The 25552-nt window shown below is 41.9% G+C and overlaps 1 protein-coding gene across 3 annotated transcripts in view; it reads left to right on the plus strand.

Moving 5' to 3' along the window:
- Positions 1-8744: 8744 nt before the first annotated feature.
- The window catches only part of Plagl1 (PLAG1 like zinc finger 1), a 43710-nt gene continuing 26902 nt past the window's right edge, over positions 8745-25552 (plus strand). For 2 of the 3 annotated variants that reach the window (XM_038340650.1, XM_038340649.1), the window contains exons 1-2: positions 8745-8858; positions 22715-22754. The gene's annotated coding sequence lies outside the window, so the exon portion shown is untranslated. The remainder of the gene's footprint in view (positions 8859-22714; positions 22755-25552) is intronic. The other variant, XM_038340651.1, reaches the window with a different exon arrangement.

Consider the following 25552-nt stretch of genomic DNA (forward strand, 5'->3'; position numbering starts at 1 on the left):
AACATCCACACAGCCTTCAGCAAGGACCATGGACATCAACATGGTCAACCTTTGGTGGTTAACACAGACCGTGGACATCAACATGGCCTCTAGAGGGAGCACATCCGGATATCCACACAGCCCTCTGCGGCAGTACAGACCATGCATCACATCGTGGCCTCTTCTGGAAGGAAAGACCATGAACATCAACACAGCCCATGGCTGTAGCTCAGACCACGGACAATGTCATGACCTTTGGTGGCAGCATAGGCCACAGCCATCAACGTGGCCTCGGGTGACAGCACAGATCACACACCATGAACCCTAGGATTAACATGGACCACACATACTTTCATTTTTTTTTAAAATGGGCTTTTAAAATGTCACCCTCCCCATTTTGATTCAAGAACATTTGGTCTAATCATTTATTGAATATTTAGCTGGAACCACTGACAGATTATTTTCAAGTTCTTAGTTTGAAAGTCTGGTTAGCAGGATGTAAACCGCACAGCGTGGTTGGTCCCTGTGGCTGCCGACTATTGTGCAAGAGCCCTGGATTAGGGGTGAGAGAGGGAGGCTTGGGCTTGAGTTTCATCTACACCACAGGTGAGATGATATTAGAGAGCATTGATGCAAAAATTTGCAGAGAAAAAGAAGGCATGTTATAATGCAACCTGGCTGGGATGAAGGTTGAAAGTGGTGCCCATTTTCTCCCTGCCTTATTCAATCAACGATAAAAGAATTTTAGGAATTTTGTTGAAGATTAATTTACATGTAATGAAGATGTTTATATTTTAAATGTGTTCTTTGGTATCATATGACAAACAGACCTACATAATCTCACCAATCCGAATATGGATAATCTCCATCACCTTAAGAAGTTCTTTCATAATTCTTTAATGTCTACCTTTCTTAATTTTTTATTTATATGTATGGCTTGTTTTTTCTGCATGTATGTCTGTATGCCATGTGTGTGCTTGATGGTCATGGAGGCCAGAAGAGGCCATTGGATACCCTGGGGCTGGAATTACACATGATTGCTAGCTGTTATGTGGGTCCAAGATTTTGAATTCAGGTCAGTAGCCAGTGCTCTTAATGGTTGAACATATCTCCAGCCACTAGTTTTTTTGTTTTTTTAAAAAAAATAGGTCAACTGACCAACTGACTTACTACAAGTGTCACCAAGAAGCAATGGTAGTAGTAGTTACTCTTCTTTTTGCTATGATAGAATGTCTAGCATAACTTAAAGGAGGAGACATTTATCTTGCCTCATGGTTTCACAGGGTTCCATTCATGGTTGGAAGCACCCATGCATCATGGAAATGGGAGCCTGTGGTAGGTAGAGGCTATTCTTTAGTTCTTGGAAGACAGGAGGTGAGAGCCAGATAGTATCCCAAGAACACATCCCTAATGATGAACTTCCTCCAACCAGATCCTATATCCTCTCCTCATTTTCCAGTATTATCATATTATAAATCTATTAATATATCCATTTGTTGATTAGTGTAGAACCCTCATAACATACCCAGAGAGAGGTAAAACCTCACTCATCGCCTGACTGTTTCTTAATCAAGCCTGACCTCTCAGGCTGTTTTGCTTTTCTTTCTTTCTTTCTTTCTTTCTTTCTTTCTTTCTTTCTTTCTCTTTCTTTTTTTTTTCATTCTCTTTCTCTCTCACTCCCTCCCTCCTCCCTCCCTCCCTTCCTTCTTTCCTTCCTTCCTTCCTTTCTTCCTCCCTCCCTCCCTCCCTCCCTCCCTCCCTTCCTTCCTTCCTTCCTTCCTCCCTTTTAGAAATTTGATTCTTTCATTCTGAATGCTTCTAGTACCAGTATCATGTATACAATCATAAGATCTGCTTCCAGTTCCAACATTAATCTTGGCCTCTTGAACCCCTTTGTCAAAACTTGACATCTGAATACACCACTTTAAGCCATAGCATTTTACCTCTGGTTCCCGAAGGGCTTGTATACATTCTATAATACAAAATATATTCATCCCAAGTCCCTATGGTTTCGCAGTCCCACCATTATTCAAAAGTTGAAGTTCAAAGGCTCTCTTAAAGCTCAAGACAAAGTCTTGGTTGTGAAAATTTAAAGTTGTATACTTCCAACATATATTGCCACAGAGCAAGCATGCTTATTCTAAAGGGGAAAAGGAGGACATTAGCAAGGATAGATACCCAGCAGGGAAAACATTAAATATCACTCCATGTCAGGCATCTGGTGTATGGTGTGTTGTGATGTAAGGTTCAATAAGCTTGAAGAGCAGTCCACATGGCCTATTTTTTAGGCTGACTTCATTTTTTGCAGCTTCCTTGGTAAACGTTCTATGTTCCTGGTCTCATCAACACACTGAGCAACTTACTGCAGCTTAGGCTTCACCCTTAATTGCTTCATAAGTCACTCTGTCAGGGATGACCTGCCCTGCAGAGACTCCTATTCTCTTACACACTGCCTAGCCATTCAGGCTCTTTCGAAATCTAGAAGCCTCTAGAAGAAAGGTCACTCTTGATTCTTGCTTCTCCAAGCTTGCAAAACCAGCTTCATATAGATGGCGATATGGGTGCCTTTGGATCTCTACGGGTCTCTTTGAACTACTGCAAGCCTCTGGGAGTATCTGAGAAGCTGAATCCTGAAAGACACTTCCCTAAGCTTCTTTTTTTTTTTTTTTTTTTTTTTTTTTTTTTTTTTTTTTTGGTTTTTCGAGACAGGGTTTCTCTGTGGCTTTGGAGCCTGTCCTGGAACTAGCTTTTATAGACCAGGCTGGTCTCGAACTCACAGAGATCCGCCTGCCTCTGCCTCCCGAGTGCTGGGATTATTCCCTAAGCTTCTTTCAGATGATTTTGCTCTTTCAAATTCTGGAGGCTGGGCCAGACAGATGGCTCAGTGGGTGAAGGTACTTGCTACCAAGCCAGACTAAATCCTATCCCTGGGAATCCACATGGTGGAAGGAGAGAACAGATTCCTGCAAGCTATTCTCCGACCTCCACATGATCACTATGACAAGCCTACCTCCTCAAATAATTTACGGAAGTATTTCTTAAAATTCTGGAGACTGTCTTCAGTGGAGCCAACTAATCTCTTTGGTACTCTTGAGCAATCTTTCATATCGCCCCAGTGCAAAGTCTGTGGATACTTTTTAAAAGGTGTTAACCCCACCACAATCACACTTTCCTTAGCCCCAACTGTAAGTTTTCCAAGTCTTCCTGCTTTACATTTTGCTGCTAATACTTACTATAAACCTGACTAAAAGTAACTGGCAATAATCACAAAGAAAAAAAAGCTTAAATTCAGCTGGGCAGTGGTGGTACACGCCTTTAATCCCAGCACTTCAGAGGCAGAGGCAGGTGGATCTCTGTGAGTTCGAGACCAGCCAGGTCTACAGAGCTACTTCCAGGACAGGTTTCAAAGTTATACAGAGAAACCCTGTCTCAAAAAACAAAACCAAAACAAAACAAAAAACTTTAATCCTATGCTGCCTTGAAAAGTTCTCTGCCAAATTAATTATTCCACAACCCCTAAATTTTGCTTCCCACAATATTTCAAGGCACGGACAAGACATACCCAAGGTTTTCTATAGGAATGTGACACAAACAGCCCCCAATTATGCATTTTCCCTGCTCACAATTCAGTACATTCAGAATGTACTGGCTGTAGGAGATTCCACGAGAATCACCCATAAAGCTCTACCTACAACAGCCCAGGGTTTCTGTAGCTCACATCTCCAAACTTTTCTGAACCCCTCCTCCTACAAACCAGTTCCAAAGGCTTGTCAGTCACAGTCAAGATTTAATCAAAGCAATGACCAGGCCTTCAGAACTAATTTTATGTAAAAGTTACTTCTCTCATCAATGTGGCAGAATACTTACTTGGTAGAAGCTGCTTAAGGCAGAAAGTGGTTTTTTTTTTTTTTTTTTTTTTTTTTTTTTTTTTTTTTTGGTTTATGAGTTCATGAGGGTTCATTTCATGTTTTCTTGGTTCCATGTACTTAGAAAAACCATCCCTGTGATGGGAACATCTCCATGGTAGAAACATGTAGTAGAAGCCAGATTTTGCTTTTTAGTACACAGAAAGTGGAGGAGAGATGATTTGAGTTCTGTCACTATAGCTTTGATGTATAAATGTGATAACAGAGAACGACGGTACACTTGGTCACCTTGGACAGGTCTTTAAGTTACTGACATGGACCTCCTGACACCTCTCTCTGTGTGTGTATGAGGCGGGTAGTCATGATTATGTTAACTGATGTGGAAAGACTCACTCATTTTGGGTGTGGCCATTCCTTAGACAGGGAATCCTGGACTGTGTACGTGGAAAAGGGGAGCAGAGAAGCCAGCAAGCAGCCATGCATCTATTCCTTTGTCCCTTTTTTTTTTTAAAAAAAAATTGTAGGTTCAAATGTGACCAGCTGCTTCAAGCTTCTGCCACTGTGGTTGCTCCTACAATGAGGGATTGTGACCTTGAACTGTGAGTGGAAATGAAATCACCCCAATTAAGTTGTTTCTGTCAGAATATTTACCACAGAACCAGTAAGAGAAACCAAGACGTTGCAGTATGTTACTTTTCCATATCATGCCTTGGATACAGAACCCTGTTTTATGCATCCCTTTTTTTCTGTTCAGAATATCAACACACTTGTTTTATTGCTGACATTTGGGTTTTCAGTTTGGGACCAATATGAACATTTGTGTATAAGGAGTTCCATAGACATGGTGCCATTTCTCTTGGATAAATAAAAGCAGGAGTCCTGGCTTATTCAAACAAACAAACAAATGTTTAGCTTCATAAGATAATATTGCAGCGAAGCATTGAGGTTCACACCTAGTATCCCTAGCATTTGGGAGCCTGAGACAGAAGCATCTCCCAGAGTTTGAGGCTAGTCTGGACTTCATGAGTTCCAAGTCAGTCCGGGCTATACACTGAGACTCTTGTCTCAAAAACCAAGAAAGAAAAAAAAAAGAAACAAAGAAGCTTTCAAACTGCAACAATTTCTTTTCCTTTTAGGGATGCTTCCTTTTAGCCACTTCCTCCCCCATTGTAGCATAGTCCGTCTTTGTAACGATTGCTGCAGGAGCCGGCAGAGAGAAGTTTTTCCGCTTTCCTTTTACTTTCAGCCGGGAAAATGATTTCAAATGTCTTTTGTGTGACTGCTAGATAGAAGTCGCCCTCTTTCGTCAACTTCTTTTCACAAGCCTTGCTCATTTCTGATGGCATTCTTATTGTGTGTTGAGCTGCACCAGTCCTGCAAATATCCCAAGTCCCATGTCAGTGACACATGTGGTTGATATCTTCTCCCAACATGAGGCTTTGCGTTCTTGTCTTTTTAAGTGGTCCCCTCTGAAGAAACTGACGATTTAATTTTTTTTAGCACAACCACTTACCAATTTCTTCTTTTCAGGATCATTGTTTTGTGTAGCCGGCAAAACAACTGCCTGTCCCAGGGTTTTGTCGAGATAAGAGTTGCCAGAAGTGTGAGTCACACATATCAGCTTAGATTTTTCCAGCAGCCATGATAAGATAGTAAAAACAGCTTCCCCCAGCCACCTCAAGTTTTGTTCAAACTAATATTTCTAGAGCATTTTCATTTCAACATGTGGTCAGTACAAAATTATTTTTTTAACATGTAGTAGTATGCGTTTGTTGTGTGTAGTGGGACCCACAAATGCCACGGCAGGCATATGAAGGTCAAAGGACAATTTTGAGGAGTCAGTTCCCTCTTTCCATCAGGAATGGCATGTAGCTCATCAAGTTTGTGTGTCAAAAGCCTTTTTACTGAGCCATCTTTCCAATCATCTTATGAAGTTATTAATGCAACATTGTATATTGCTTTTAATCCAGAGTCCTTACAAACTGAAGTATAGTTTTTTCACAGGTTGGTTCATCTCAGTTTGGACTAGCCGCAGGTAAGGTGCTAACTGGGCTAGTGGCTATTCCAATGAATAAAGCAGTTTCATAACTGCTATATTGCCTATGTTTTATGTTGATCTGTGATCTGGTTTGATTTCACTTTCTTGTTTTAAATACAAAAAGAAGGTTTTGCTCGCCCATGAGCAACCAGTTCCCACACCATTTTTTCTCTTCCCAGTTGATCATATTTCTGCTGAAAAAAAAAAAATCAGCAGATCTTAAGCTGAGAGTGATGGCCATGTCTGTCTGTCATCCCAGCACTTGGGAGGCAGAGGCAAGAGGATAAAGAGTTCAGGGTCATTCTCCAATACACGTCAAGTTCAAGGCTAGCTAGCATGGACTGCATAGGACCCCGTCTCAAACGAAACAAATGTAGATCTGTGTCTGGACTTTATTCTGCTTCAATTTTCTCTGTTGTTTGCCCCTTCCAGTCTCAGTTTTTATGGCTTTAAAGAACGGATAGCTCCAGCCTTCCAATCATCCTGTCTTCTTCATCTTTTCTCATCTTTCCTCCACCTTCCTCCTACTTCCTCTCTCATTCTCCCTCTCTACTTCCCTCCTCCACCTGCTTCTTCCTCCGTCTCTTTTTCTCCTCCTCTTCCTTTTTCCTCCTCTTCTTTTTTTTTTTTTTTTTTTTTTGGTTTTTTGAGACAGGGTTTCTCTGCAGCTTTAGAGCCTGTCCTGGAACTAGCTCTTGTAGACCAGGCTGGTCTCGAACTCACAGAGATCCGCCTGCCTCTGCCTCCCGAGTGCTGGGATTAAAGGCGTGCGCCACCACCGCCCGGCTTTTCCTCCTCTTCTTAAGGTACACCCAGACCTCCATTTTAAGGTTATTTTTCTTCCTCTGTGTTCTTTTCTTTCCATATAAAGTTATAATCAGTCCATCAGATTTCTACAACAAATTAAATCTGGATTTTTTTTTTAACCAGGGCAAAGGATTAAAAGATAATACCTTCCCCCAGTACATGCACATTTATGTCCTAATCCCCGGGACCTGTGTTTGTTACTTTATTTGATTTACATATATATAAAGTGAGAGTGGAGGGGAGCTTTGCCTTCTAAATTAAGGACTTGTACAGCAAGGACCTTGAAACCCAGAGGTCCAATTTGGAGGCAATTCCATATGAAAACATTAGGTGCTGAACTTGTGTTGAAGTAATTAAGATGGATCCTAAATACAACACAAGGAAAAGAGTCTTTATAAGATAGTCATAGTAGAGACACCAGTCAAGAAGACAACTTTGAGGTGGAGGCAGAGATGGGATAGTACCGGTACCCAAACACCCTAGAAGCAAGGAAGGATTCTCCTCAAAGGCCACCAGAGGGCGCACGCGATCTTTGCTGATACTTTTTAATGTCAGACTTCTCTAGAATTTTGAGAAGTTTCTTGTTTTGAACCAGCCATGTGTAGTAATGTGACAGCTATAGGAAATGAGCCTGCCCATTAGCATGCCAAGGAAGGTCTCCTATAGCTCTGCTTTTTGTTTTCAAGAATGAATGCCAGATTTTGCTCAATATCTTTTCTACATGACTGAAAAATGATACTGTCGCCTATTATATTTAATTATTTTGTTTCTATTTTGTATCAACTGTCAGTTTCCGTGGCGTAAATATTAGAATCGTCATAGCTGTTACCCCCATTAAGGAATACACCCTGATAGTGAAGGGCTCTGAGACATTTTAACACAATACAAATTTCAGCATCAATCTTCTTGCTTTTTGTTTGATAAGGAAAAAAATTCTTTTTCCTGCTAGTTTCTCGTGTAGTCCAGTTTGGTCTTGAACTCTCACTATGTAGCCAAGGGAGGCCGTGGATGCCTTGAATACCAAAGCCTCTTGCTTCTGCCTCCTCAGTCCTTGCATAGAGCCACCATACCTGGCTGATAAAGACATTTTAAGAAGTTCGTGAAGAGTCTCTGAAATGAAGCTATGTTTGGAAGTACTTTTTAAAAAAACAAATAATTACAGGGTTTCTGACTGCTGAGGGGGATTGCAGTGGGGCCGCTCTGGGTGGGTTTCACCATGAGAGACACTTTTGACGTCTGTGGTGTTTCAAAATGGAGAGGGTTATATCATGTGTCATTCTTTAAAAGAAAATATACAGATTTGAGGGCGTTACTGAGTTGCTGCATAGCAGCCATGCAGCCTCGCAGCCCAGCATGTGTGGTACAGCACCCCATCTTCTCCCTACTTTAGGGGAGAGCCATCATTCCTCGTTAATTTAGACCTTGTGCAGATTTATTACAGCCCTCTGTCCTAAAACCTTTTGCGGGCTTGTGTTTCTGAGGAAAAGCTTCCATGTCACAACTACCAGGGGAACCCATTCATATTCAAAAAAACAGAACTCTGAAAATAGCATAATAAGAAAAAACAGTTTCCCATGATTTATTATCAATGAGAGATTCCTATATAAGCATATTTCAGGAAAACGTCCAAATTAGACCACCCAAGGAAGAACACAGCAGGTAAAATAATCACGGAAAGAAAAAATTCTGCCGTCTTCTTTTCCTTTCCCTTTTCCAAACAGGGTCTCGCTACTCAGGCTGTCCTTGAACTCCATTCTTCTGTTTTGGCCTTCAGGGAGCACTTCAATTACTGACTACGCTTTACCTGTGGCAATTTGATGGTGACCAGTTTGAGAACAGTCATCGCGGCGGACTGCGTGGCTGTCCTTCCCCCGCAGACCCCCAGAACCCAACCGCGTGACACCCAGGGGCACAGCTCCTCTCGCAGCCCCGCCTGCAGCCACGTCTGTGCAGCCATCCCTTTGGCTGCCGCGGCAAAGCCCACAACATCTGCTATTTGTCACTCAGATGGGGCGGGGCCGGCCCGAGCCTTGATATAGACGTGGCTGGGGCGTTCTCCAGCCTCACTCGCCTGGCAGGCAGGAGAACGCTAGGAGAGGCCGCCGTCATGGCCACGTAGGCTGAGCGCGGAGCGGAGCGGCTTGCCTGAGTCCGACTTCCCCCGGTGGGTAAGTATGTGAGTGATCTGGGCATTTCGGGGAGCTGCACAGCAATGCCACGGGGAGGATTCTCCTCAAAGGCCACCAGAGGGCGCACGCGATCTTTGCTGATACTTTTTAAATGTCAGACTTCTCTAGAATTTTGAGAAGATAAGTTTCTTGTTTTGAACCAGCCATTTGTAGTAATGTGACAGCTATAGGAAATGAGCCTGCCCATTAGCAGGCCAAGAAAGGTCTCCTATAGCTCTGCTTTTTGTTTTCAAGAATGAATGCCAGATTTTGATTAGTATCTTTTCTACATGACTGAAAAATGATACTGTCGCCTATTATATTTAATTATTTTGTTTCTATTTTGTATCAACTGTCAGTTTCCGTGGCGTAAATATTAGAATCGTCATAGCTGCGCGGACCTCGGTGTTCCGGACCCTCCCTTCGGGTACTGAAGTAACAAACTCCTACCATGGGTTTCCCTGTTGCGGCCAGGGATGCCGCGAAAGACTCTGGGTCCCTCCGAAGGGCACTTAGTGCCGCAATCGCTCACACGTGTCGCTGTGTCGCTGGGTTACGATATGCAGTCTTGATAGTCTTGATCCTTAAGACCTGACAATACTCCGAACTCAACCAAAGGCTGAAAAAAAAAAGTCGGTGAGAAGTGATTTGTGTCCGTTTGGGGAAATGCACGTATTTTGATGCTTTAATGATAACTGCGTTCTCTCTTGTGCTCTTAAAGCTTCTCGAGAACGTCGGACTCCTAAAAATTCCAGGGAGAATTCAAAGTGCAACTGTGTCCCCTTTTTTCCCCCTTTTAGTTACCGTATCAACTTTAAGGACGCTAAGAAGCGTTTTCCGCTTTATACTGAAAAGGGGTCCGAAAATGTTGGGAATCCCCCTGTAACAAACTTTGATGTTTTAGGAATCAGGTGAAAATTAAAAATAGAAATATCCCAGTTTAGGTTCTTTTTCTAGGACTCTTTCCCGAACTCCACCCTCCAAGGCAGCTTCAGGGACCCTACTGTTTGCTGTCTGGAGCCTTGGCGAGGTTCTGCTCCTCGAAGTCCCCTCACCCCCCCATTTTCCTTTTCCCTGGTGTAATAACCCATCAGTCTGGGGTTGGCATCTCTGGCTGCTTATTTAGCACATGGGAAGTGATTGATATTTTAGTGACGTATGAAACGATAAAATCTGTTGTCTTGCGGTTTTTACTCTTAAAACAGTGGGAAATTTACATACTAGTAAATGAAAACGTTCATTTAAGTCATGACTCAGAGTTGACGACATTTGACATATGCATTTCCTGACCTCAGGGTCCCGAGCCTCTGTACATACCCTTCTCAGAGCAGCGTTGTTCCCAACGAGAAGCTCCTATTCATGAGTTCTGAAATCAATTAAGTAGAGAGTGATTTTTTTAAAAAAAATTAAAAATTGCAAACGGAGAAAACGTAAGAATGTGTCTCAAGTCAGAGGGTCTTTGTTTTATGACCACCCCCCTTAGTTTTATACACACATATGTGTGTAATGGTGTTCTAATGCCATTCCTTACTATGAGTCATGGTCCAAAAAGTTTAAAAGCCACTGCCCTAGATAAATTTTCATATGCACCAGAGGACATACAGAAGAAGGCTTCCTGTGTAGGACCACAAAGCTGGACAATACCTTCATGTCCGTCTGATGGGGAAACATAAATTATGTACCAGTCATAAAATGGAACATGGTACAGGAGTGAATGAGGCGGTGCTGTGCTTCCATACAGACACCTCTAAGTGTGGAGGAGAAAAGCAAATAAAAATAAGTTACTTAACATTGCATGATTTCATCTATGTGAAATTCAGAAACTGGCAAGCAAAGCTATTGTGTAGGAAAGCACAGAGATTAAAAATCATAAAGGGAAAAATATAAATTAATGCTATGAACATCGTTAATGGTCACCTTCTGGGAGGGGAGTAAATGGGTATGAGGGAACATTAACGACTCTGATGAAGCTAGAATATACCTCATCTTCTGGCCAGTGGACAGTGACCTGAGCCACGTTTCAGCATTAACAACTATTAAATGATACACGTAGGTCTAAATGTTAACCCCCCAACCACCACCACCAATATATTAAAGAAAACGAAGAAGCCTGTATCCAGGGCTTGACATCTCATATTTTGCACCGCGTCATAAAGAGTCTTGATCAGGGAGAGTTACCTAGGAAACACAACAGCATTGACATTGCATTACATAATTTCTTTGGTGGGCACATTGCTAGTCATTAAATTCATCATATGTTTCTATGCCTTAAAATTTTTAATATACTTTTTTAAAGTACTTAGAAGAAAATTGAAATCATTCAATATGCTATTTTTAAAAGTAACTTTGCTATGACTTGGAATGATATTTTATTTCTCAATTTAAGCTCAACAGGCTTTTGTTAAGGGGAAATGTAAATACTAAAAAGGTAACAAAGCACAAAAAATTTTCAATTCTTCGCTCTGGGTTTTAAAATGCTGCCATGCTGTGGTATTTATTCCCATTTCAGCTATTCAGGGGCTCCAGGCCATATTTCTAGTGCTCAATTTCTGTGTGTAACTATATATTAAATTGTGTTACACATTCCTACCCTACAGACCAGGACATTCCCACCATAGCACTTTTCTCTTGGGAAACATAGTTCAGGATGCGGGTCATGGTTGAAGAAACTTTCAGATAGTAAATGGACATTTATCTTTGTGATGTGTGTGTCATGATTTAAACAACAACACCCACCCCCCGAAAAACTTGGCTGTTAATAAACTTGATTCTACAATGATTTCTGAAGTGTTCACAGTTGTATTTTGCCCACAGTTATGAAGCTCATGCATCCGTGGGTGGAGATGTGCATGCTTTGTTTATGTGGTGAAGATAGGCACACTGTTAGCTGTGTTTTTTTTTCTCCTGGGAAGGAGCTTGTCCCTGTTGCCAGGGGCTTGCTGCACCCCCTCAGCCATGGGCAATGCACAGATTAGCCTGGGCTTACCTCTGGGCTCTGTAGCCAGTTGTCATCTGGAAAGACTACAACTTTTTATGCTCTGTTGCTTTACATGTAGTATGTGGTTCTGTTTTAAGGATTAAACATGTTTTCAGTATGGTATTTTTTTTTTCTTTCACTGTGAGAATCTTGAGAGGTGTTCTCTGCCTCCAGTGTGGAAGGCTTAGGTGATTTCTCTCTTGTTCCTGGTTTCTAACTTGCCCCATAATCAGAACATGTGTCAATACCACTGATTTGCTTACTGTTGAGGGTCGCTTAATGGTCTTAATTGCTCCTGGTATGATCACAAAGAATGTGTAATCAAAGACTTTCTGGGCAAGGTGGCATATGTATCGTGTGCACATGCATTTGACACTCTCACCTAAGGTTTCTTTTTCAAGCCTGGGAAATTTTGCCCTTGATTTCATTGTCCCCTGGGCACTTACTTTTTCCCCCTGTTCTTTAGGAACCACAATTAAATGTATTAAGTTTTTAATCTGGCTTTTAAGCTTTTAATCCACATTGAATTCTAGATATTATTTCTTTAGATCAATATTCTAGTCAAAACCATTTGCCCTTTTCTCCAAATTGAGTTACATCTTACTTGCAAATACGAAGTGTGGAGAAGGCAAAAATGAAAGGTGTGGCCCGATGAAATGTACTGATGTATATGCCTGTGTGACTCTTTAGATGAGGTCATAAGGCCTTTTCAATCCCGCTCCTTCCTGTGGAGCACTGCCTGCCCCCACTCAACTCTCTTGATTTCAATCACTGGGAATTTGAAAATGTGATGTACTTTTTTTTCTCACATTGTGTTCTAGAAAGCCATTCATACAGCATTATAAGATTGTTTGTTTTTCCTTTTTATATGGGACTGCCAAACAGTGCCCTATTAGCAAATTCCAGCCCATTACATATTTTCATATAACAACTATTTTTGGAACATGGCCAAAGCTTGTTTCTATGTTTATTATGTGAGACTATCTGACCCAGAAAGCCTAATGTGTTTACTTTCTGGCTATTAACAATAGCCTCTTCAACAATATTCATGACTAACACCTTAGCTCTTTATTTAACATTTAAGTTGTTTCCAATATTGGACTATTACAAGTTGAATTGCTACAGTGTTCTTTCTTTTTTTCAACTGAATTCACTTTATTTCAATTATGCATATGTATGCATGTTTGCACGGGTTCCACACAGGTAAGTGTAGGTACCTGCAGAAGCTGGAGATGCTGGGATCCCTCCTGGAGCTGGAGTTCCAGCAGGTACTGGGAACTGAACTGGGGGACCAGGGCAAGGGCAGTACTTGCTCTTAACTGCTGAGGCATATCTCCAGCCCCAAATGATCTTTAAGCTAGGTCTCTTTGGTACAGATTGAATGTCCCTCGTTTTAAAACCCTGTCTTTCTGAACTGCTCCTTCTGCTGAGCTTTTGAGTATCAATATACCACAAGTGGGAAATTCCACACCTGGCCTCACATAAGATGTCTCAGTCAAGCGCAAATGAACAGAAATAGTATATTAAATTGCCTCCAGGCTATTTGTATGAAGCATGTATGACACCTAACTGAAGGGGGCTGAATAACTCAGGTACATATGTACCCAGCACCCTGAGGCTCAGAGATCACTACAAAAAAATATAATTTGTAGTAAAATACAGCACTACAAATAAGCAAATAAATAAACAAATAAAGTAAGTGCATTTTATATGTAGACTTGGGTCATACTCCAAAAATATCTTATGTATATTAATATTTTTTAAAACCTCAAATGATAAGGGATATACAATCTGCATAGCTCAAGAAGATAAATATATGGCTTGTTGCATTTCCATGAATATTTTTAATAATTAGCATTTTTTTTCTTTTTCTTTTTCTTTTTTTTTGAGATAGGGTCTTAATATGTAGCCCTTGTTAGCCTAGAATTTAAGATATAGTCCAGCCTGGCCTTGAACTCCTGTCTCTGCCTCTGGTTGCTAAGACATCACAATTTCTTTATGAAGAAGTGCCTGTTCGAGCACTTCTTACAATTTTAAATTTGTGTTTGTTTTATATTTATATTTTCTGGAAGGGAGACTTACCAGGTACATGCTTCCAAGTTGTTATATTTTGAGACAAGGTCTCACTGTGTAGCTCTGGGTTGCCTCAGTCCCCCTGTGTAAATCAGGCTGGCCTTGAACTCATGGAGATCTGTCTGCTTCTGACTCCTGGGTACTGAGGTAAAGGCCTGTGACATCGTGCTGGTCTACAAATAATTGTTGCCTTTGAGGTTTAGTTTGTCATTTGCCTAATCCTCCCTCCTGCCCAACCCCACCCCCACCTCTGTGTGTGTGTGTGTGTGTGTGTGTGTGTGTGTGTGTGTGTGTGTGTGTGCAATGAGGCTAACGTCTAGGCCTGGCACAGGCTGGGAAGGTGTTCTATCATGAAATCATATACACATTCCGGCCTAATTTAATGGTGCTTTTGGATAAGCAGAATTATTTTTATAACATTCAGTCCATCAGGGTGTTTAGGGGGTGGGGAAAGGGGCAATAATGTTTCTATGAGCCCTGCCCATAAATGATTTTACGATCTCATTTACCTGAGGCTTCTTCCCGAAGGTCCGTCCTTTGAGTTCTCACAGTGGATCTGTGATTATTGCTATTTGATCCTGATATATGCATTAAGTCGGGATCAAGATGACGTGTTTTCCGTATGGGCAAACAACCACTATATAAATTACTTGAAAAAAAAATCTAGTTTTCATTAAATGATCTTTTCATTCAAAGATTATTTTTCAGTTCTTGAGTTAATATCAGGCTGTTTTAATAAAGTTTATAGTAAATTTTTGTTTTTCCGTGCTAGGCATTGAACACAGGAGCCTTGTGGTTATTAGACAGCGTTTACAATTAAGCTACATTTCTAGACCTAAAGCCCTTGCTGGTCCTGTAGCTTCTCTAATTTTGTTCTTTCTTCTGTGCCCCCCCCCCCCCCAAGTGTGTGTTATCTGAGACCAAGATGGCCATGTGTTATTCTATTGTCTTTATGTTATTTCACTGGCCAGGACAGCAAGAGTTAGCTATAGTGATTGTGGATGCTCTTATTTGGCTTCTAAGTTAAATGGGAGTGCTGTGTCCCACCAACGGTCAGTGCTGTGGAGTCACGAATGATAACTGATTTTATTAAGCTCATTTTCTACTCTGCTAGACTTTGAAGCCCAGTTGTTTCTGTTCATCTCCTAGTTCTCTCCCTTTGTGAAGTATAATCTTGGGGAATTGTTTAGCCTCTCTGTGGCTTAGTACACAATATGGAAGACAGAGATCTCTCCTGTGAGGTTGGTGAGACTATTTATTGGGTGGGAATGTAGTGAGGGTTCTGAATTGGTCCTATCTTCTAGGAAGCATTCATTTCATTTTCTTCTTTGATATCTTAGCACGTTAGATTACTTTATTCTAATCATTGCTTAGTCATCAAGTCAGCTTATGCTCTTAAGTAAACCTTGGACATATATCTGTGATTGGGATTTAATCTACATTCTAGTGTGATGTTTATGAGTCATAAAGCAGCTGTTCTTTGACTGTAGCAAAGAACATAATGAATGATAGATTCCTAAGGCAGTATTGCACAAGAGCTTAGCAACCAAGATGGCAACCTTTCAGATTTTTATCTCAGTCTTTTGATCTGCTAGAGATAGAGCAAGCTTTCACATGAACAAATTCAACACTTGGCATGTATTATGGCAAATCCCGCTCTGCAGAAAGAGAAAGTGAATCTTCTTTGTATTGCATTACTCATACATTGGCTTTCTTAATTCTGTGTTTAGCATTTTTGTTATATATTTACTCACCAACAATATTTTGAGCACTTTCAGGCCAGGCACTACATTTTGCTGGTTTGAATGCATTCATGTCCTTGAGAACTTCAGGGGTCAGAAAGGATGACCTTGAATATTGAGGGATGGACCTACCTGTACCAATTAGGCAAACTCATTCATCTTCTTAATTGACAAAATTAAGCTTTCTATATTTTGCATTCCTCTCAGCCCCCTAGCTTTAGGCCCTTGTTTACCTGTGTGGTTCTCCTTGCTGTAAAGTTTCCTACCCGTCACATCACGTGGGATGACCACTTACTAGGACATTCTGGCATTCCAGTTCTTGTGAAAAGAGTATTTTTTGTTCCTAGCCTGGCAGTCACCCCTCCTTGCTCACTTCCAGATTTCATTACTGGAAACATATACTCCCCATATATGTTTCTTCTTATCCTGAGTCCAGTGGTCAGGTGGCCTTCGCCTCTCACCAGTTCCAGAAGATTCGCTCTGCTGGGTCAATGGATACATTCTTTTCTTTGCTATTTCTCCTATCTTTAATCAGTTCATCTCAACTAATTTGTGACTGAAACTTTCTGGGCCCTATTCTGAGGATATGCTGTAATCCTTCTAGCTAGATCAGAACCCTATTATTTGTGATCTAGCGTTCTTAAATTGTTAGCTTCCATCATCCATCTTTTTTATCTAAATGTCATTTCCAGCTGGTCAGGTTCTTAGAGATTCTGCTCAAACGCCCCGCATGGTGCTTAGCACTCAAAACACTATTGCTAAATAGCTCCCACTATTAAATACCCATGATAATTGTGCTTGGCTTTTGCAAGGTAAGTAGTATTGTCTCTGTTTTCAGTTGTCAAGAAGTTCAGCAATAGAGTAACCATACAGTTACTAAGTTGCAAAACTGGTTTGTCGGATTCCACAGCTCTTGCTTGTCTATGCTGTAGTGCCTTGGTGCTAAAAATACGTCAAAAATAAGTGATTAAATAAATGAAATTATGGAGTAGAAATTGACAAGCGACATGGAGGTGGTGTTGCCCTCATTGCCAGTGTTGCTTCTCGGAGTCTGCCCTTGAGACCGCACTAGCCGACACTGTTTTCCTTCAGATGCCTCTTCTAGTTTTTATTACTAATTTTGTTACTAATGGATACATTTTAAATATTCTTCAGTGGGCTCAGACAAACAGAAGGAACCACACTTTGCGGTATATTGCACGTTAATTAATTAAAAAATAGTTTCAAAAACCTTAAAAATGTTAAGCTGGGTGTGTTGGCTCACATCTGTGATCCCAGCACACAGGAGGTAAGGGCAAGAGGATCAGAAATTCAATGTTACACTGAGCTACAGAGCAAGTTCAAGGCTAGCTTGGGCTACATAAGATTCTGCCTCAAACAAGCAAACAGAACCAAAAAGGCTTGTTAGTGTTAGTCTATTGGATCAGTTTTATTATAGAATTATTTGAAAAAGAGAAGAGTTTTTTTTGCAATTGCATAAATTAACATATTTTTATTCATTTTGCTCCATATAATTATTCATATCTTCTAGGGTTAAGATAGGAACTTGAGATTTGTTGTAGCTTGTGTTTGTGTGTATGTGTGTGTGTGTGGCATTGTTTCTTATGATAATGGTTATTTTCAGAAACATTGTCTCTGCTTAAGGAATGTTTCTCCTTTAGTCACATTGCTCAGAACACCACAGCCAGGGCCACTGAAACAGTAGTTACATTTTTCACATTTATAGAAGCTTAAAGACCAAGATCTAGGTGTCATAGAATTTAATTTCTGGTTTGAGATTCCTCCAGCTGTTTGGACTCTCTCTCTCTCTCTCTCTCTCTCTCTCTCTCTCTCTCTCTCTCTCTCTCTCTCTCTCTCTCTCTCTCTCCACGTGTGTTTGTGGGGGGTTGCATGTGACGTGATCATTCTCTGATTTCTTCTGTTTCTGGGGAGACACTCATCCTTTGGAATAGGGCCCCATCCTTCTGGCCTCATCAAAACTTAGTCACTTGCTGGGCCAGTGTTGTCTCTAGATACCTTCTCACCTGGGGTTGCCCTTTGACATGGGGACTGTGAGGGACTCAGGGACCCATTCCATCTGTACCCGAATCATCCCCAGAGAGAGCAGTAAAATGTTGAAATGGAGATTAGCTGCTTTTGTGTTTATGATGCAGTCAGTCTCTCGGCCCCTGTCATGCGTCTCGCAGGCATAATGTCAGGTATTTCTGCATCGCCATTACTTTGGCTCCTGGTTGAGGATTTGAGTGTGTGTGTGAGGCGGAGCCGTTCACTGGGCTGGCCTTCTGTAAAGTATGTCCGCATCATCTGCTTTTAGTGTAATAACTTGGTGCACTCTAAAAAGATACTTCAGGCTGCAATCTAGAGAATTGCTTTTTAAAAGCCCAGGGAAGATATTCACAGCCCTGGAGGATGCTATGTGGCACACAAGAACATGCCTTTCCGTGTGAGGTTTTGAAATCTGGGACATACAGAAAAATTAGGAACTCCTGACTCCTCTTTGGAATCATTAGAATAATACAGATCCAGACCTAGTCTTTGATATGTTTTTTATTATAAGTTTATACTTGAAAGAGTCATTGATTGACTTGTAGCAAGTTTGAAACGGGATACCCCAAAGGAAGCAGAATGTTTCTTTCTGGGCTCTGAGTCTGTCTGGTCATTGTTTGAAGCATCTTCCTGTCCTTAGTCACATTGGAAACCAGGGTTAGAGGAATTGCCTCACTTGGGGACTAACCAATTTTTTTTTACTCACTTCCTACAAGTGGAAGTGTGAGGGCCAGCCAACCGGTCATTTTAACACTTCTCTGAGAGGCTTTTGTCTTCAGCAACACAATAATCTTCCAAACCTGGAAGGTTTTTTATGTATTTATTTATGTATTGTATTTTCAGGCGGTCCTGTATGCTAATAAACACACCCTTGATTTTTTTTTTTTTTCCTTTTCAGCTGAATGCCGTAGATTTATTGTCTCATTTCTATGGCTCTTCTTAGACCCCAGAGAAGCTGTCTGGGACTTCCTGGCTTCTCTTAGAAAGCTTCATCTTTATTCAGTCCATTTGCTGCCATGTGTCCTTGAAGCCATGTAATTTGGCAACATTCTCCTGACCTTATACCCTTTACAGTCTTCCTCTCTTCACTGGCTCTCGCTCACCGTGTACTGAAAGCTGAACTTGAACTTTCAAAGATGGTCTCGCCTCCACCTCCAATGCCTGGCTCCTGTTCCTTTTTTGAAACTGGTCATTTGTTTGTTTGTTTGTTTTTCTGACTAAATTTTCTTGAAATCCCTTTTGAGAAGCAGGAACAGCCCCAGACTTCCAATGTTTTGTTCTTTCCCTTTCCTCTCAGAGGGACACACAAGGTCATTAGGCAAGGAGGTGTTTGTCCTGCCCTCGCGGAGACAAAGGCTCAAGGCCACACCTCACCACTCTATAAAACGCAGCAGCATCTGCAGCAGCATCTTCCTGCCTCTTGAGGTCGGTTGCCTCACTGCTTCCTGACCACTAAATCAAGAGTATGTATATTTTGGGTTTTGCTAAAGCAGAAACCTTCTTCTGGTACCAAGTTCTCTGGAGACAAGATGTGTTAAGGCCATGCTGTGGTAGCAAGCTATGCCACGGTCCTCAGTGACTTTACTCGAAAGTTATTAAACTTTCCTTTTTGCTTGTACAAATGTCTGCCGTGGATTTGTTCCAGGCAGTGAGACCCGAGTCTGTTAACATACTGCCATCTTATAGTTGTAACACTTCTTGGAATACTTAGTCTGCTTGGTTACATGACAGGGAAAGGACCACTCTTCCCCCAGCAGTTAACTTGGTTACTGTAGCCTAGAACCAGCTGTATGTGCCTGGTCACAGATTGTACAGCTGGGGAAGGTCCAGAAGGAAGCACGGATGTGAGGCAGAGCCAGCGTCCACCCAGGCCTTCTGAAGTTCAGAGAAAGCGCATGTCTTTGTGCCTAGAAGAAAGGAGGGTAGTACGAGGGGTGACCTATAGGCCAGTCCCAAGCTCCGTGATGCCACCTCAGCTTTGGGGTAGAGCTAGGGGAGGTGAACGCTCTAATCGCCTCAACTGAGTCTCTTAGGTTTACAATGCAAATTGTCACCATCCTGCTGTGACAGGTCAATCAGTTCCTGAGGCACGCCAATGACTTCACAGCAGCTCTAAGTTCTCTCATCTCCCGGAGGTGTCAGGACTGGGTCGTGATCTCCGAGTGGCTCTCTTGTTGTGTCACCATCTGGGAGGGGGGGGGCAACTAAGGAGCCCTCCCGAAGCCCGGGAAGTCTAGAGTCAGGAATGCAGGCGACCAAGGTCAAGAGCTTGCTCCACTAAGGCGACACAGGGAAGGATTCTTATTCCTTTTTAGTCATGGTTGAATTTCATCAAGGAGATAAAAATCACCTGTTTCTCAGGTTGCCAAGCAAATTAGTTTACACACACACACACACACACACACACACACACACACACACACATTAGCACAGGGAGGAAGGAAGTCCCCAGTCTGGTACCCTGAAAGAATGCTTTGGGTCAGCCCTGGGCTTCCCCAGTCACTCAAAGGAAAGGCGTTTCTCACTCATGATCTCTCCTAAGCGTCCACCTCCCAGTTTTTAAAATAAGGATAAGAATTCCTCGGTGGCATTAATACGAATCCTTTGACAAAGTGTTTCAAAGAAGGTTAGGAAGTGAGGAGGAAGCCAGGTAATGTGGATTTTCTCGAAGTTTCTCTGAGAAAGGATGGAAGTTGAGTCAGAGCTGGAGGGCACCCCTGGGTCAAGGCGTGTTTGTTTTTAAAGCGGGGACTCACCAGAGTATACCGTATGGGGAGGGGGGGGCATGAGTCACAGTAGAAAGTGGGGGAGGGGTAAAGTAGAGACAACTTTAGATGGAGCAGTGGGGATCGGCTTCCCGTTCTAGGAAGATGTTCTCCTGTGGTTGGAGGGAAGCCTGCAGTTTCAGAGTTGAAAGGGTGAGACGCCCTATCCAATAGCTTTTGGGTTCTCCGGGAGGCGTGAGGGAAGGATGCTGGCGAGTGCGAAGGGCAGCTAAAAGAGAAGAAATGTGTGAAATGACCGCAGTATGGGGAGGCATTATGATGGTGGACAGTCTCTGAAGTCTTTGCGAGCAAGCCGCCAGAGTTAGAGCGCTCAGCATGCATTTATGTTCCCCCAGTGAAGTAATCTTGTTTGAGTAACTGAGAGGGAATAGACAGTTTAGTTAAAATGCATTAATTAATCATGGCTTCCACAAATGGAATAAAATATAAGCATTCTAAAGTTGCTGATAGATTAAAATGTTGGTAAGGTAGAGTTGTCCCCCATCTCTTAAAATAATGTGGCTTCATATGGAAATGAGGCTCCCCATAACCCCTCGTTTTCACGTATAGCTAATTTACACACTAACACATGCTAGTAATGAGTCCTCCTCCCTCGGCCACCTCCTGACCCTAGACCATTAAGGAGACATTTGTAAACAAAGCAGAGCCCCAGTATCCGGGACAGGACACCAGTGGCTTATTGGATAGGTACCTCTTAAGTGTTGCTAAAATGGCCAATTTGCCACAGCTATGCATAAATGCATTGTTTGGTTGCGTGAGAAAATAGCTACTAATCTTCAGTGATAATGCGGTGTCATTAAGCTAATAAAGCTACAGAAATTCTGTCCCGATAGGTATGCAGCTGAATTATTATCATTATCTGGATGTTACCTTTAGGCTTTTTGAAGTCTCTATTGGCTAAAGAGCCTAATTTCGAGGCTTTTTATCTGTGACTGAAAATGTTGCCGCTCATCATCACCTCTGCTCGCTGAAAGCACTTTCTCAAAGGTCAGCCTGACTACGTGTCTACAACCGTGTCTACAACCGCCTGACATCACCGGGCTAGCAATTCAAGGGCTGCCGAATGGTTCGTTTTTTCTAGTGGGGGGGTCTTCCTTTGTGCTCTAGTCTTTGCTTTGGCCATTTTCTATCATTTTGTGTTTGAATAAAACATCATTTTTATTTTGTAAATTAGTGTTTGGGATAATGCGGCACACACTTGGGAGACCGAAAAAAACAGAAGGAAGAATTCTAGCCCAGTTTGGGTTATATAACATGTATTTTGTCTCACAAAAGAACAAAACACTGGTGTCATTATATGGGGCCATTTTTCCTATTCAGTTTCTCTTTATTATGATGAAGTCTAGCAATAATTGGGGGTTTTGTGGTGACGACACAAGACATCTTAAAGTTATTAATATTTATCCTCTTGAGGGATAGTTGGGCCTAGAAGCCAACTGTCTGCTCCCAAACACTCCTGGTGTAGTCATATAAAACTTATTCAGCCTCTCAAGGTCTTTGCTTCCCCCTGGTCACACAGGGGTGATAGCAGTATGCATATTAAGTGATGTAATATGTAAAAACAACCCTACCTGGTCCTATGGTAAATAGCCAAAGGTTTCTTGTCAGAGATATGTTGGAAATATGGAATGATATTTTAAAGAGCATGTCTACTTTTACTGTTTGGGCTTAGAAATAAGCGGTTTATCCTGTAGTAGCAATGAGAAGAAAGAAAATTTGTTTTCTGAATTAAAACTTATTCCAATGCATAAGAAAGAACAGAATTCTTTAATTAATCATGATTCGATATACTACTTAGTAGTAGTCTCTTAAGTATGAATGATGTCATTATTTTTTTCTTAATAAGTGGATGGATATTTAATGTTAAAACAGACAGCAGCCTGCTGATGGTCGTCATGGCTGTGGCTGTAGAAAAGCCGTGTGGGAGCCCCTTGTGCTGGTGGACCTGCTCTGTGTCTTGACCTCGGTGGGGATATGGTTGTGTGCCTATAGTAGAGCTGTACAGAAGGCAATGCACATCCCCAGTGAAACCGGAGACCTCTCCAAAGACTGAACTGTGTTAATGGAGTTGTAACGTTATATGTGGTTTTGTGAAATCTTGAAGCTGGGGGAGACTAAGTCCAGACCATCTTTACAAACTGAACTCAAATCTGCAACAGTCTCAGAATTACCCTTAACTAGGGCATGCTCAGTGCTGTGTGGTGCTCACGAATACCTTTTGTTTGCTTTCAGGTTCTTCCTGCCGGATTCGCACACCATGTCGTTGCCTTTTGTAAGTCGGTATTTGGTCTTTTTTTGTCTACTTTTTAAAAATCCTCCTCTCCAACATTTTGACACATTTCCCCTGAATTACAGGACCACACTGCCCTTTGCTACATAATGTCAATTAACATTCTCACTAGTAAGCATGTTAAGGCAAACACTTTGGAGACTGTATTGCACGGTGTCTATTTTCTGATATTCCCAAAATGGGTGAAACAGAACTCTCTAGAACAAATTCAACATATTGATTTAGGAACTGTCAGAAGATATTGCTAACATAATGAAAATAAAGGCACCCCAGGCAATGATAGTAATTTAATATCTTTAAAAATCCATTTACCATATGAAAGTCTTCTATAGCAAACTCAAAAATGGCACAAGGGTATTTGTTAAATGAGAAATAAGGATTTATAAAGAATCTCTATTATAATGCAACTGCCATTTCCATAGCTGACAGAGAGATAGATAGACATACAGACAGAGAGGTCACAGAAATCAGAAAGTGGGATTCTGGAAAGGGTGTTGAGAGTAGTAACATGGTTACTTATTAAATGTAGCTAGGGATGCAGGACTTCCGTGGATAATTATAACCAGAGTACCCAGTAGATGGTATGATGGGAGCAGCGTGAGGTCTGAACCCTTGAAGTTTCTGCCCTGCTACTGTATGATTTGGGCAAGTCTCTCCACTCATTAGAGCCCATTTTCTTCCCTCTGAAAAACAGACTTATAATGTCTCAGTTATGAGGAGGATCAAGTTGTAATATGTGAGTTCTCTGCAAATGCTTCTGAAAGATGGGTCAATGAATTGAAGAGTGTCTGTGACCTTTGCCACAGGCTTTCTTTAAGTAGTACATTTTATGAGTACTTTTGAAAAATAATTTGATTTAGAAGAACTTAATGAGTTTCCAGAGAACCTCGATTGAGTTAGAGTGACCTGTAATTATATGAAGCTGTTTGTAAGATCAGCTTCCTATAATGAAGCAAGTTCTTGAGGCATGCTAATTTCACAGTACCTTATTTAAAAAAAAAAAAAAAAAAGAACCTAGACAGATATTTCTGTCTCTATTTCAGAAGACTGGGAAGGCAGAGACATTAGTGTAACCCCTGAACCTGAAGTGAGTCAGAAGCCAGATTTAGCTTACCATTCTTGATCTAACAGTCTCTTGTCTTCGTCACAAGCCACCTTTCTCTCCTCCCACTTTTCACTTTTTTGAGGCAGGGTCTCATTATGGAGCCGAGGTTGGCCTTGGACTCGTAGCCCAGCAGCCCCAGCGTCTGGGTGCCATGCTGAGACTTTAGGCATGTGCTAAGACAGCCTGCCCTGGCTTTCTTAGATAATTTCTGTCCAACCTTGAAAACAAGGGCAAGCTTTCACAGAGGGCTGTGGTACCTCTTCCGTAGGTGAAGAGAGACAAGAGTCAGTGAATCTCAGGAACTCTGTGGTGAGCCCCAGGATAGTCCTGAGGCTTGGAATGGGACATGTGGGGGGGTGTTCTGCGTCAAGAAGTAGGCTTTCCATGTCTTTCATTCCAATGTTGTCTACTTTCCATTCAGTTTAGGAGTTTCGAAAGGTAACCCATGGCTCCTCGTGTTTCCTGGGGATGAGTGACAGATGTGGGGTGAACTGCGGTAAAATGAGCACACTGCATTACAGGGTTCTGTAAAGGCTGTGTCGAAGGGGCAGTTCTGAATTCAAGGGCAAATTTAGAAACCCTTTTAATTATGTTTATTCAATAGAGGTAACCCCCCCTTGGGAAAACACATTTTCCCGCGGGTTCACCCTGCCCCTGGCTAGCCCTCTTCACTCCCTCAAACACAAACATTCTTTCACACACAGACGCTATTTAGGACCCGGTTAGCCAGCTTGGGTGATTCCCTGGACCAAAGGGAGAAAAAAAAAAAAAAAAAAAAAAAAAAAAAAAAAAAAAACAAAGTAACTGTTCCATTCCCAATCCCACTTCTTCCCACTTCTGTTTTGCAAACAGAATTTTTTTACAGACCACATTCCTCTTTGAGCTGTGTGGCCTTCCCTGGGGATCCTGCTTTTGGAAAAGCCTAGGAATTAGAAATGACAGTTTTCAGTTGGAGCAAACCAGAGCTTGCTGGGTGTAACAGGTTTGCTGTGATATAGGAATCTGCACCTTTGCAGCTCTTAGGTGGGGAATAAAGTTTCCAGAGAGTTTGGGTTCAGTGGTGTGAAAGAAATTTCAGACCGTTAACTGAGATCATCGCTCCTAAAGATACAGGAGGGAGGAAGAAGGGGAAAGCGAGAGTTTATTTATGGACTGTCAGAGGGCCATTGAGGCTCAGCAGGCCCCAGAAACCTAGGACTTCCCTTGGCGCTTGTTTTCTCCCTCTGACCTTGGATGAACTAGCGCACGGTATATTATGCCAGACGATTGTGTCGGTTTGTCATGGGTAGCATTCTGACTGTCACTGGAATGTAGGAAACGGATGGATTTGCATTGAACCATGAGGTGGTCTGTCGGGCCCTCTCCTGGTCTCAAGGAGACCTGTCGCAGTTCGTCTGGGCCGGGCCTAATGAAAGCTTTGGAGGGAAAGAGAGGTGGGCCTTTGATCTCTTTGTTCCCGCTGCTCCCTGGGAACTCACTGAAATCAATGCCCTGTTTTCCTGAAGGAATGAATGGCTCTGCCTAACTAGCTTTGTAAAGCTGTAGGGAATTCACTGCCTCTGTTTATTGACAGCTGAAAGGGGGCACACGGGGTGGAAGGGACCTTCTTGTGAAAACCAGGCATAGGGAAAATTAGACCTCAATTTAACACAGAGGAATTTGGAAATCCACCCCC

This window comes from Arvicola amphibius, chromosome 8 (genome assembly GCF_903992535.2).
Source record: "Arvicola amphibius chromosome 8, mArvAmp1.2, whole genome shotgun sequence".
NCBI classification, from domain to species: domain Eukaryota; kingdom Metazoa; phylum Chordata; class Mammalia; order Rodentia; family Cricetidae; genus Arvicola; species Arvicola amphibius.